General features: G+C 39.5%; 1 protein-coding gene across 2 annotated transcripts in view; it reads right to left on the reverse strand.

Moving 5' to 3' along the window:
• The window catches only part of DISP1 (dispatched RND transporter family member 1), an 87,285-nt gene that overhangs the window by 69,883 nt on the left and 2,899 nt on the right, over window positions 1-14,503 (reverse strand). The window contains exon 1 of one of the 2 annotated variants that reach the window (XM_066178199.1): window positions 1,396-1,411. The exons of the other annotated variant lie outside the window; for it this stretch is intronic. The gene's annotated coding sequence lies outside the window, so the exon portion shown is untranslated. Of the gene's footprint in view, window positions 1-1,395; window positions 1,412-14,503 lie in introns of those variants that run through there. 2 annotated transcript variants of the gene reach the window in all.

Genomic DNA, 14,503 nt, shown 5'->3' on the forward strand with positions numbered 1-14,503 from the left:
CACTATATTTGGAAGTGCATTTTACTTATGAACACTGGCATTCTTGCTGTGATTTCAAAAGTATGCAGAACTCTTCCTTTGTAAAAATCTTTCTTCCTAGCACAGCAGGACATTGAAAAGAGTGAATTTTTAAATGCTTAATTCAGAGTTTCACAAAAAATCACATGCTTACAGTAATTCACTTGATTTCCCTATTCAGGAGATTTTTTTTCCCCAGAAATTAGAATATTGAATTCTGGTACTAAGTAGCTGATAACTGCTTTTCTGTTAATCCCAAAAGGAGGAGAAAGGAATAATACAGGAAAAAAAAAAAGGGATACTTAAAATGAATACGCTTATATTTCACAAAAGAAACCACTGCAACATAAAAGTCTTCCAATGCCTTGAGTCTCTGACCTGGTCACGACTTTATAGATGATGGGCATCACCACATGCAAAGAATTCTTTCTCAAAGTTTCAGCTAAATAAGCACTAAAAGCAACAAGAAAAAAAAATCAAATAGTTCACCTATGTAAATGAGAATGAAAAAACAGCTGAGCATAATTTCCTATTCCTTTATTTTGTAAATCCACATACCTGCTCTTTACTACTTTGAGAAAGAATCACAGCATTCTGTTTAGATATCTATTTCTCTTACATGGATAAGAAAAGTATGAATTCAACCACACCCCTCAAGAACCTTCAAAAATACCATTTCTCAGTATGAATTTTCTCAGATCCTGGCAGCCTTACAGAACAGTCACTGCCCCAGCCAGCAAAGAGGTCCTCTCATGACGTTTCAAACAGATACAACACCTTCATTTGCTAAACTGACCATACCTGCCTAATGCAATTTCTCTCAGGCATTCAGCACGGAAGATTAATAAAGAGCATGCGGATCAAACAAGCAACACCTCCTGAGATCAAGAATAACAAATTCCTGCAAGAACACAGTTGGAGGTTAAGTTCCTGCTATCAAGTACTGTTTGCATAAAGGAGCATAGAAGTGCAAACCACGAACTCTCAGGAGACTCCCACATCCCATCTGCATACAAAGGGAACTTTCAAGTTTTAAAACTTAACCTATGGTTTGGGACAAACTTCTCAAATATGATTCTTTTAAGCACTAATACACATTCATTCCTCTCTCAAAGGAAAATAGTTATACCAAAAGCAGATTACAGAGAAACAGCAATACTGAAGAATTAGGTCTTGTAAATTCAGAATATTAAGATTGATTTTTATGGCTCATAGAACAAGCTTCAGTCTTGCACGTGACAGGGGATCTTTTATGTGAAAACACCTGGAGGTAAAGCAGACAAATATTAAATATTTTCCAGCAAAACAGAACTTGGCACTTGTCATGTACTGAGCATTATCACTTTAAAGCCTCATCTAATTTAGTTCAAAACATACCCATATCACATGACCTGTTCCTCTTCAAAGGAAGAAAGAGCAGTATGGAAGCAAGGAGAGCTTAAGAACAAGGTGGCTACTCAGCTTTCTTCACACTGGCACATTCATAGGAGCAGTCACCCTTCTGGAATAAGAAAACAAAATTCTTAGTATTTCTTTTTTATATCCCAACATTCTGCATCTGGGGCATTTTCTCATTGTGTAATTAAGGGTTAACCCCAAAGCATTTAATAGAGACTACTCTGTGAATATTAGGATCTTGATGGTTGGTAGTGTCAGCTTTGGGAGCTGGCTGTTGGGTCAAGCCAAGAGGATTGATGGAAAATGAGGTGATCAAACAGACATACACAGCATTTTGGGCTTTCCAGGTATGAGAAATCAGCACATGGGATGATTGGAAAAAACCAACAAACCAACAGACTAAACAAAAACATGGTGGCTTTTTTACCCAGAAATCTGCTTGGAAATTAGGATTGAGCTGCCATAAAAGCATCCTAACCCAAGAGCATTTGGTCACTGGTGATTATCAGCAGAAGAGACAGATTGGTATTGGTATTGTTAAGACAACAAATACTAAAATGAAATAAGCATGGACTGCAAAAGGCATTCATCCCCAAGCACTGTCATGTTTTAACATCCTGCTGAGTTTGTACATTTGTGGGATATGGGCTATATTAGAGCAGGATGTGGAGCCAATACCATATCAGGCCTCACAACCTGAAGCTAGAAATCCACTTCTTGGCAATTCCAGTGAAGATTCTCACAACTTCATTTAGTCCTGGACATGTCCTCAGATCCATGCCCACTTTCTTCCCAGAAAAGCTGAACCTGTGTCAAAGGAAACTAGACTACAGCTTGTCTCACTGCTCTGCAAGGACTCCCTCACTGGCACACACTTCCAACTGGATGTTTGGCTACAAGGAAGGACCCAATGAAACTCTATTCCTAAAGAGGTGCAGAAAGTACAGACTCCACATTGCTCATTTTGAATGGAAAATGCAGATGTTTAATGGTGTAAGGGGGGTGGTATTTAGCTTGTATGAACCACTCAAGATATTCTGCACTACATCTATAAAAGCAATGAAAGAGCTCTTCTATGAAACACAATTTCAAACACAGCTATCTCTGTACCTGTCACTTCACAAAAGCACCTCTGGCTATTGCTATGGACACCAAACTCAGGGAACGTCCTGTCACCTTCACCTGGAAACTCAGACCTACTGCACTAAAATCAGCACACTGAGGGTATTTCATTTACACTTTTTAAAACACACAAGACATTTCTTTGTAGAGACATTTCAAGGTTTTGGAGCACACAAGGTATAAGACTACCACACTTTTCTCAAAATACTTTTAATAAACTTTACATGTGAGGTAACTTTAAAAGGTTGACAGGAGTGCTCATCTGGGAACCGACTGGCACAGACTGACCACGGCCAGGCTTCTCCCCCACTCAAGAAATTTCCTTCGATTACAAAGTGGAAGGGAGCAGGGTCATTGTGGCTGTGGAGTTTCACAATTAAGTTCATCACAGAATGTACACAAGGATCAATTTTACCAAGAAAGCTGCTGCTAATTCTTTTACTCCATTAAGAGTGGTCATCCATTTTCAGCAGCTGCTTCTTAAACAGGTGTTCCTCTCTTTTCCTTCAATTTCTACAAAAGAACCTTTTCTTTCTTTTCCACTATGCTGCCTCTTGACTTTTTGCTATTCCTTTGGCTATTTAACCCAAAACTGAACCAAGTGTCCTGCAGCAGTTGTTAGTCTCGTCCTTAAGGACTGCCCAGCTTACAGTGAGCCCTGAGCAGCACTTAGTGACACCTTCACTGTGACAAACACAGGGCTCGTTTCCCTCTGCTTTCACACATGCCTGCCCACACCTCTTCCAGTGTGACCTGGGAAAGGAACAAGTTAATGTTTGACCTCTGGTTTAATCACGTACTTTTTCTAGTGGTTACTTGACAGCAGAGTCTGGTGCTGTGCAGATCGTTTGCATAGGCTCCAAAGTCAGCAGTTTGTACTTCTGAATCAAGATTTGAGAGGTTACATAAACACATTTATCTTTGTGGTCTTTCTTTTGGAAGGGGAGAAAAGTAAGTGTGCAGCTAGGAAGGAGCACAGCAGATGATTTGGAAGGCAGAGAACAGACCAGAAACACACTTCAAGTGTTGTATTATGTAATAAAACATACAAAGGCTCTCTCACGGTATTTCATCTATGCATGCATGAGGTTTACGGCTTGATTTCCCTGTTATGCCAGTTCTTAGCCAGAAAAAATTCACCATCCATTTTTCCCAATCACAGCAAGCCTAGGACCTCTTTGCTTTGTGCAGGTGCATGAGATTCAGCACATTTTGCAGCAGCAGTTCTTTAGTTCTAGGTGTGTGCATTGCCTCTCTGTTTCAGTGCTGACTGACAGGACTCCAACACCTAACACAGGGCACAAAAAATCAGCAGGGTCATTTTACTGCAAAGGGAATAAAGCAACCTAAACAACTGACAAGCTAATGCAAAGTAAGGATATACACATGAACATGTCTGCATTAACTCTTTTCAAAGTGAACCTCATTCTCAAAGCAGACAGTAGAATTTACATCCGCTGGCCAATTAACTCCAGTGAGAACAGTATCACTTGAAAGCAGAACATGCATTTGAAAATAGCTACCACAAACCTTCTCTACCTCATTCCTCTGTAAACAAACATTAAGAACCTGACATATCCATGGCAACTTGCGCTGCAGAAACAAGAATTCAACATAACCTTTTAAAAAATTATGCCAGTTGTTTTACAAAGAATTCACTGAAAGAACTGTAAACCCTGTAGGGTGACACCATAATAATAAATTTAAATGTCTGTGCAGGCCTGATTTGAAACAAGCACCTGCAGGAAGAAGCCCTCAGGGATTTCAACCTGATGCTACCAGCCTTGGAAAAGGTATTTCATTGCCCTGAAGACCCCACATGCCCTCTCTCTCTTCAACACTGCAGATCTGTTGAACCAGAATGACATCACACAGCACTGCCCTCAGCCTCAAAAGGAACCTAAATTAGAAAATAAATCTTTCAGCTGTATTGCTGTATCAAACCAGCTTATACCAATGCAGCCTCCTTGCTTAGAAAATATCAGGACTGGGATTCTAGTAATATTTAAATTCTGCAATCTTTCTGTATCCTTATAAATCATGAATGAAAATAAATAAACTACACCATACATCTGAAGTCTTTGAGAAAGGAGCTGTCTTCAACAACAGCAGGGAACCAAAAAAGCAAAGGAGAAAGAAAGAATTTGCATTTTCCATATATAAAAACTAAGGAAAATACCACACGGTTAGATATATTTAACCTATTTAACCTATCGGAATTTTAAATTACTGCTCTTTAATCTGAGGATACTGTAGCAGAAGAATTCAAAGACAACATAGGAATTCATGAATGAAAACGCTGGGCTTACATACTAACTTTTAATGCAGAAAGACAAGTCTGAGGGTTTTAATTCTGTAGCTACAGACAAAAAATAATCCTTACAGCACTACATTCTGTGTGGGGAAAACAGGGCCAGGAATTAAACATGCCCTTCAGCAAATCACAATTCAACAACATGTCTAAGATTAAGATGCTGACAGTTCTGTCTCCCAGGCCCGAGTTCCTGCTACCGGAGTACACTGCCTCTTATTCATGCATTTTAATTGCCAGGTTTAGAAAAAAAAGGCCTGCAAGATAAAGGCTGCCATCTGCTAATGAGGGAATGGTTTATTTTATATCTTAATTCTGACTCGGAGGAATGAGCTAAGCAGCCTGAAATCTTAGAATCTGGTATCAAACTTACCATGGGGTTTGAAGAGTCTAATTTCTCCCTGATCCCCAAAGCAATTTTACACATAGCTAGGAAAGAAAGATGATTCTGGAAGTTTGTAGCCATCAGTATACACTTAGTGTATCAACTGGAAGATATTTAGAGACATGAAATGGAAGTGAGCCAGAAGATTTATAAAAGTATTTCTCCCTCTCCCCCAATGCAATATTACTTTCTTCGAAGAGCGGGGAGGAGAAATGAAGGAGTACAGATGTGCAATTTTGACAGCAAGACCCATTATCACAAAATGAGAAGGTGATTAACATGGGCCCAGTGCTATTAACCACTTTGATACCTTTTTAATTCGAATGTCCCTGCTTTCTAGAAACCCTTCTAGGATTTTCTAATACTCTAATGGTTAGAAAGCAGCTCAATAAATCAGCTAATCCTGCCTCTCAGGACTGAGGGAGAAAAACATGGTCTAGACACAGTTAATCTGTGCCTTATGAGGCACTTTAAAAATGGCAATACCACAGTCTTCCCAAGCAATCTGTTTCAGTGGGTCACAGTTCTTTTCTAGTGTCCATTTCCATCCACTCTGTTGCAGTTTAAGCATGTTACCAGTGGATCTGCTGTCAGAGAGACTAGACTGAAAAATGCTCTCTGTGTTTATACCTTACCTGAAGAAAACTCTCCCTTCCCTCTGTAGTCTTCCATTCTGTAAGGGAAACAATTCTTCATCTTTCTGTCAATAAAATAATCACATTTTTCAAGACTTCATTCTTTACTTTCCTCCATACTGTATTATAATTGAGATTCTCCTGGGGTGAAATGCTAAAGCCTAGCATGAAGGACTATAATGTGATATGCAGAAACTCAACCTGCTTACATGTCACAGAACATCCAAGTTCTTTGCAGCAGCTGTGTTAACAGAATCATATCTGACTTCTCAACTGCAACATCCCCAGAACTCTTTGCACAAAACTCCTTCTCCTCCTCCACAGTCTTGTACAAAGATGATAAATGGAGGATCTTGAATCTTGTCCCCATCCAAAAGGCATGGTTTTCTCCCTCTCAGACTGCTTCTTCTCAGTCCTCAAGTCTCTCTGAACCCTATCCACATTTTCCAACACACTCACAGCAACTCCAAACTTGATACCATCTGCTGCTAATACTGCACAGCCTTAATGTTTCACTTAAGTCAAAATTAGTGACAGAACCCTGCAGAGAGCATTCAGGCTCCACATCCTCTGGTCTGACAGTGATCCTGAAACTATTTAAGGCTTTTCACTAACTTTATGGTATTTAGAGAAACATCCTTGCTTATAATACAGAAAAAGCCATTAGAATAACTAACTAAACTAAGAACACATTTGTTCCTCCCCAAAAAGACTGGATACCATGCCATAAAAGGAGATTTGACTGGTTGTGAATTTTGGTTCGAGAAAATCCACATTTGTGTTTATTTAACACTTCTTGTACTTATTACTTGAAAAACTTATCCAATGGTTCACATTTGTTGCAATGTTTTTGCAAGTGGACTCCAGAACTCTCTTGCTTATTTTCCACCTGACCCACTTGGATACAGGTGTCGGGCCTGGCTTCTCTCCCTACTTAAAGAACTTTATTTGTCTACATGGAAACTGATCATGGTTTGGTGACCAGGAAGCAGATGACCCAAATTATCCTTTAAGCTTCACCTTTCCAAATTAGCCCTTTTGCAAGTGTTCTTCATCATCTTCCTTACATAAGAAAAATTCCTCTTTTTCTGGTTTCAGGTATAACTACAGCATATCCTGCAATACAGATTTATCTGAAACAAGTGTACTAAACATAGTCTAGAATTTTAAATGCGTTCTTGGGAAGAAAGTTCATTCCAACCTTTTCCAAACAGGTTGCAACCAATTGATTTGTTAGAATATTTTCACCACTCGGGTCTTTTATTAGTTGTCTGCACCCCAATCTATAAACACCCAGCAGCATTTCACTTTCAAGTTAACAGTTTGGTCAACTGGGAAAACATAGTCTTATGTTGCAGATGTAAATGATCTCACTGAGCACCAAACACCTCCCTGGTGCTCAATGAGGTCTCCTGCCTCCTGTCCTGGCTGAGCTGTACCAGCCACACTGGTGCACACCCCACCATGCCTAGAGCTGGTTCTGTGTAGCCTCCTGCCAGGACCTGACAAGGACAAGGGATGACCACGTCACTGGAGCACAGCTGCTGCACACCGCAGCCACATCTACACCTAAAACTACTTGATATTGTTAATTATTGACAGCCTCCCAGGAAGCTGTCTGTACATGTCTGAATTCACTGGAAGGAGGTTTATAAGGTAACTGTGAGAAAAGAATTTAAGCAGTGGAACAAAGCACCTGCCCTTCCTTCTTCATGGAATAGCCATGAGTGCTTGTTTTGGCCCATGGTTTATTACACAACACAGCACACCAGGGAAGGCTACCCAGAAGCAGCTCACAGAAGAGATAATCACATCCAATTAAGAACTACCAAAATATTTACTTCATTCAAACTTTTCACTTGCTGCATTTCTGTTTTCTACTTTCCAGCCATTCCGCTAAAAGATGTAATATAATGGGGAAAATTTGTAACACAAATATGAACACAAACTTCCAGAAAAACCAAACAAGATACCACAGAACATCCTCTTAGCAGGGCTGACAGAAGAGCTGGTGTTATGTCCTGAAGAGTAAAGTAGTACAACTGTTTTGAGCTATCATTCAGACCCATTATTATCAGCTGATTAAATTTTAACCTAATACCTCTGACACTAAGACACTGACCACCAGAACCTTTTCCTGAACCTCTCAATGATGAGAGGCACAGTAGATAAGAGAGAGCTCTCAAAACTAGGAATTCATCTCAGAGTCTCATAATCCCATTATTATGGCTTCAGTTTGTGGGTTTTACAGATTTAGCAGCCTTCAATTTATAGGTTCTACAGATTTAGCATCCCAAGTTCTAAAATCAGCAAGAAACTCTAAACAGCATGTTCAAGTTACCTTTGGGGGCTGGAGGATATGATGCCACTTTAAGAAAAAACAAAATCATGTTTGGCACAAGCAAACACATGCAGTTTCTCCTGCCTAGATAGTAAAAAAAAAAAAAAAAAAAAAATTAGAAAATCTTATCTTTTTGGAAGTCGGTAATTTCTTTATTGTGTACGCAATTAGTAAAACCATTTAAAAAAAAAGAAAAGTTAAAAAGCTTTGCAAAGTAACAAAAGCTAAGAGAGGGACAAGCCTTCTCCCATCCATTCAACATCACACATCAGTGATCAAAATCTATTAAAAAAAAAAAATAAAACCCCTTTCAATTTCCCCAGAAAGCAGTTTGGTTTGTAGAACTCAACCATCTACAGGGCAATAACAAACCACCATGTGACCCTCTTAAGGAAAGCCATGGGGAAAAAAAAAGAAAAAAAAAAAGAAAAAAAAAAAAAAAGAAATCTGTCTGGAGTTTGTGTTGGCCAGGAAAATCAATATACTTAGTCATAACTCAACTGCACTACTTACAAAGCAAGTAATTGTTTCCCCACTAATGCCATCTCTACCCTTTTTAACAGAGAACAAGTTGCCAAAGTACTCAGTTTGCAGCAGATCAAACTGGCTTTGCTTGACAGCAAAGAAAAGCAGTTTACTGATGCAACCATTAAGCAGTAACGCAAAAAAAAAACCCCAGTTACAGCTCACAGCCAACCACAACGACTTTCTTCAGCTATCTTGGTGTATAATCATTATTACACAATGACATTTCCAAAACCCTTAAAGCAAATCTTGTCTTTTCAGTTCATAAAACTTCACTGTCACAGAAAATACCCAATGACTAATTTAGGCCCAGAAGTGTCTCAGACCATCCAGGATCTTAGACTTCACTGTCACAGAAGTGAGTTCTAAACTATAATAATGATCTTACTTTTAGTTTTAATAATGGATTTTGGTTTTAATTTCATTATGTTTTTATAAAGCTATCAGCATGACATACATTTCACAGGACTTAACTTCAAAGGGTTAAGATTAAGTTACTGAATTCTTGCAATACCTGCTGTAGTTTTTTATAGTATTAAAGAAGCTATCAACAATAAGTGAGAACATATGTTTAAGACTAGGGTAAAGTTTATTCCAAAAGGCAAAAATTCCCTTCAGCTTTATATAATTATTTAGAACAGCATACGTATTAAAGAAAATATTTTAACTTACTTGCATATTCAAAGTATGTGGCATAGCACTCTGTAATTTTCTAAGCTCAAAACACCATAACCACAGCAATCTTTAATTAATTACCTAGTTCTCAAAATCCCCCTCTTCCTTCCTCCCACCCAAAGATATCTCCACATCACTGAGTTTTGATGTACCTTCAAGAACTGCTGCCCAAGTGCAGTGTTTCAATATTAAATACTTTTACCATTGGAAATGGATCCTATCAGCTGTACTGCTGAATACAGCAACTACTTTCAGTAAACACAACAGGGAGAAAATTCCTAAGAAAGTCTTTTAAGTTTACCTCAAGTCTAAAAGCATTTTCAGTCTAAGCCTGTAAGTATCAAGCACCCTCTAGGTCTTACAACTAGTAATAGGAAAGTGCAAAACTCGGAAGACCACAAATGAGGCTTTGCAAAAAAACCCCACAAACAAGCCCCCAAACCCCCAGCTTTAATTCCAACACTATCCTGAAGCACAAGTGTAATCTGAGCTGTACCGTTCCACTCACATTCCAGGTAGAATGGATTTTATGTTTACAAAATGTGTCTTCTCAAATCTCACTACCGATGTTCCATCCTGCCTATAAATACTTAATCACAAACATTTCATGAAAGGCAGCTCATTGGCAAATAAATTCTCCTAAGTAAAAACACAGAAAAATTATGTTGCACACAAATATGGCATTGGAAAAAGAAGCCTTAAAGAGAGATCAAAAGAAACCATCCTATAAATCAGTCACTTTATGTCTAAAATATTTTTCAAGCATATTCATTGACCAGACATGTACAAGTCCCAGGAAGATGATGCTGTACTTAAACTTCGAAACCTGAAACAATTCTCCTGCAGACTCTCTCCAAACACTCAGTAAACAGCAGACAGGATACTTTTGAAAAGCAAGGCACAAGCCCAGCATCAGCTGTGGCAATAAACCCGGTGCCTTTGAGATTGACTCCCTGGTTCAGCTCCAGCAGGCACATCTTATCACATGCAAGGATGGCAATGGCACAGGGAAATACCAGGAAGTCTAAAACAAGGCTGTTTACAGCCCCTGACCAACCCTGGTTACATAAAGAGGAAAGATAAGAATTAAAGCTCTAGGAGGGGGAGATATTCTTGTCAACCCAGGAATAACAATAGTTTAATTTCCAAACACTCTGGCTCTGCACAAGAAAGGACTATTGCTGAGCATGCAGGCTTCACCCAGGAGCGAAAGCACTTTCAGATGACAAGGCAAACATTCTCCCTTATTAAAGCCTATCTCCCTCCCATTTTATCTGCATGTGAAGTTCATTAACAAGGAGAGCCTACACAAAACTAAACCACAGTTTCCATCTGCTATTAGTTATGGCTTAATTCAGTCATTTTTATTAATTTGTGTTACATAGCACAAGAGTTATGTTGTACTATAGACAGCACAAGAATGTTTTTACCATGCTGTGTTTGTCTGTTTCTACAAAAACAACAATGCTATACATAAAGATACACAGCAAGACCTTCCTTCAGAGACTTGAATGCAGAAAGCTGATGTTATTTCCAGTAATGTGTTGACTGTACCCACCCACCCACCAGAAACCAAGTTTTTCATGTCTCCCATAGAGAATAAAGATGGAGAGGAATAAGAACATGGAGGGCAGAAGGAATGTTTCTTTTACAGCTTCCACAAGCTGTGCACACTGTGAGCAGCACTCTGGGCTGTGCACCACTGAGGACACCCAGCATGGCATACAAACATGTCCCTCTTGAGTTTACCATGCAGCTTCTCACATTTGGGGCTGCAAGTCTTAAGCTGTCTCCATACCACAAGACCTCTGGTTCCCCACCTCAGCACTGAGGTTCTCCCTGCTCACAGGAATGGGCTCCACATGCCCCTATTCTCAGCTCCTTCCACATACTCCAAGAACATGCACCTTACAGTCACTAATTCATTTTCTGGTGCCTTTCAGATGTATCTCCACTTAATTTTAAATGGCACTTTCCTGCCTATATACCACACAGTTTCTTTCTCTGTCTCTCGTCAATGCCACCTTTACTAATCAGAAAACTTTACACTTGCAATTACACTACTCTACAACACCATCAGCAACCTTTAGTCTTCTGTGATCCCTGGCTTTGCCCCATTCCATTTCTCAACACCACTTTTGCTTCTTTTTTTTGCCCCACTCCCCTGACTTGCCTGCTTCCACTTCCAGATCTCCTTCCAAAATCACCATCTGACACTGGTTCCCCTTCCCACAACTCTCCCAGATAGATTTATTTCTGTTAATGTTGCATGCTGGATAATCACCCACAGAGAAATTTAAGCTGCTATTTATAAGCATAGAGTAAAGGTCAGCTTAAAGAAAACTCCAGGATTTTTCACCTTTATAAAACTGCTTCAGAAACAGCTCCAAGCTTCCCAACCAAAGACTCCTCTCTGTTATCCTAGCTTTCACCAGCTCAACTGGACTATGCTCCTTGATGCCCAGAATGTTTCTCAGAAGCTCTTGATTTCAAATCTTAGAATCATTACGGTTGGAGAAGACCGCTAAGATCAAGTCCAACCATTAACCAAACACTGCCAACTCACCACTAAACCCCATCTGTAAGCATCACACCTGTGTGTTTTTTGAACACTTCTAGGGATGGTGACTCCATCACTTCCCTGGGCAGCCTCTTCCAATGCTTGACCATCTTTTTGATGAGGACATTTTTCCTAATATCCAATCTGGACCTCCTCTGGAGCAACCTGAGGCTGATTCTCCTTGTCCTATCACTTGGTACCTGGGAGAAAAGGTACCAACTCCCACCTGTCTACAACTTCCTTTTAGGTGGTCATAAAAAGCAGCAGGGACCCCCCGGGCCTCCTTTCCTCCAGACTAAACAACCCCAGTTCCCTCAGACACTTCTCATGTGACAGATAAAATTCACACTTTTTTGATTACTGCAGGCATCAAAAAACCAGAATTCAGATGGAAATTTCCTGTGGCTGTTCTATTAATGTCATGACACTTTTAACAACAGCATTAATGTATCACACCATAAGAAGAAAACCCCTTAAAAGGGTATGATAGTGAAAGAGAGGTCTCCTTTTTACAGAAAAGCTAGAAAGTATTTTGTTTACAACAAAACACTGATCTGTTGATCATTATTTGCATTAAAAAACTTCACTGGCAAACAAGCAGCAGTTACAAATTTTTACTGCTTTAGCATTAGTCTCCCTGAACGTGTCATTTAGAGGCTACATACCCTTACACCAAAGTCAAAGCAACCCGCTCTTTTCTTTTTTTCTCTTTTAATATAAGAACATTTTCACACCTTCCCGTAGTATTTAATTTTTGCTGCACTTCACACCAAAGCCCAGCTGACTCTGTAAAAACCACCTACAGGAAATCACACTAAACTCAGAAATACCATATGGCTGCTGAATGAGAAAATAGCCATGGTTACCAAACCAAATTAATGCCATTGATCACTTTAAAGAGAGATAGATATAGGCTTGCTAATTACCTGAGGTGCTTATTATGTATTTCAAAGTTTGAAAGTAATTCTAACCCTCTACCAAAGCCAGTAAATCAATCATCTCTGTTAAAGGCTTAGAGAAAAAGTCAAGCTAACTGCCCAAATAAATCTATGGTCAACATATGAGAAACATTACTATGAAAGCCATTCAAAAAGCCTCCTCATGGGAAAGGGCAACATTATGAGAACTAAGTGTTTTCACATGTTGTTTTTACCTTTGTTCTTTCAAAGTCTTACTTTTCACCTCTTCTACGGCAAGATTTTTTTGGAGGCTACTAATCTGAATTCCATCTCTTTCTTCTCAAGGCCCCTTGGGACCACTTCTCTCCCATCACTGTCCTTTGTTCCTGCTACAGCAATTCTCTGAGAAGTCAAAAACAGCTTCCCGTGGCATGCTCCAACAGAGCCAGGAATCTGCGATGGTACCGCATGTGGAAAGAAGGAATGAAAAAAAATAAAAGTGAAGAGGAATAAAACCACAATCTCAGCAATGTTGTGACTCTACACTAAGAAAGCTTCATCCTCAAGTCGCGTCTCCCCTGCACTACCTGAGCAAGAGAAGGCAAATGCACTGAAGCAAAGGTATGGGTCTGCAGACAGGAAAGCCCAGCCACTGGCAGTGCCGCTCCCAGGTGCCTTGAAGGCAGACACTGCCTTGGCCTTATTTATCACTTCATGTAACCTGCAAACAACCGTAGCTTTGCTACAATGAGTTCAAAAGCAGGCTAAAAGAATGGAAAACCCAACCACTGCGTTTCATTCCCTACATATATACTGTGTCCCTCGAAAGGGGAAAAACCCCTCCTGAGTCATGGCACAAAGTTTCCAATCCTAAGGCACTCCTCCACACTTCGCACCACTCTAGCGTCAAGTCCCCACTTCAACATTCATCTGCTTTTAACCAATACACACGTTTAAGCTTCTAATCCCGAAATAACTGTCTCTTCCAACTCAGATATGATACTACTATAGGATATCACTCTCTTCACTCTAAAGGAGAAAACAAATCTTCCTGTGGAATCAGATTTTTCTATTTAATGACCACCAAAATATCCTACACTACAACAATGGTAAAGTTCAACTGCTCAGTTCGGAAACAGGAGTGTCAAAGGCTGTTTTGTTTTCTTACTTTATCATTCAAAGATAAATACTTAAGCAAAAAAGCCCCCACCTGGATGTTTGCCTCTTTAATTTGTATTCCAATTTACACAAGCATTAAACAACCAGCACAGCAGGCCCCAGGTAATAGTTAAGAGTTTCTGGAAGCTACTGAAAAACTAAAGAAGCACAAGTCATTTATTTTACATTCAGAGAAAAAAAAAAAAAAGTAAAATAAATACAATCTGTAAATGTTATATATTCTAAACCATATACATTGGTTACAAATTGTCTATTTTCTAATATAGTGTGAAGGTTTGGTTAAATATCTTAGGCTTAAGTATCTGACACAAGAGACTACAAACCACAGAATCTCCTGGGTTGGGACAGAACCGCAAGCAGCCCAACTCCTGCACAGGACAGCCCCAAGAATCATATCATGTTCCTGAGAGCATTGTTCAAACACTTCTTGAACTCTGGCAGCCTCAGTGCTATGC

The sequence above is a fragment of the Chamaea fasciata genome, unplaced genomic scaffold (assembly GCF_029207755.1).
Source record: "Chamaea fasciata isolate MVZ Bird 193981 ecotype frontalis unplaced genomic scaffold, bChaFas1.0.hap1 SCAF_3, whole genome shotgun sequence".
In the NCBI taxonomy this organism is placed as follows: domain Eukaryota; kingdom Metazoa; phylum Chordata; class Aves; order Passeriformes; family Sylviidae; genus Chamaea; species Chamaea fasciata.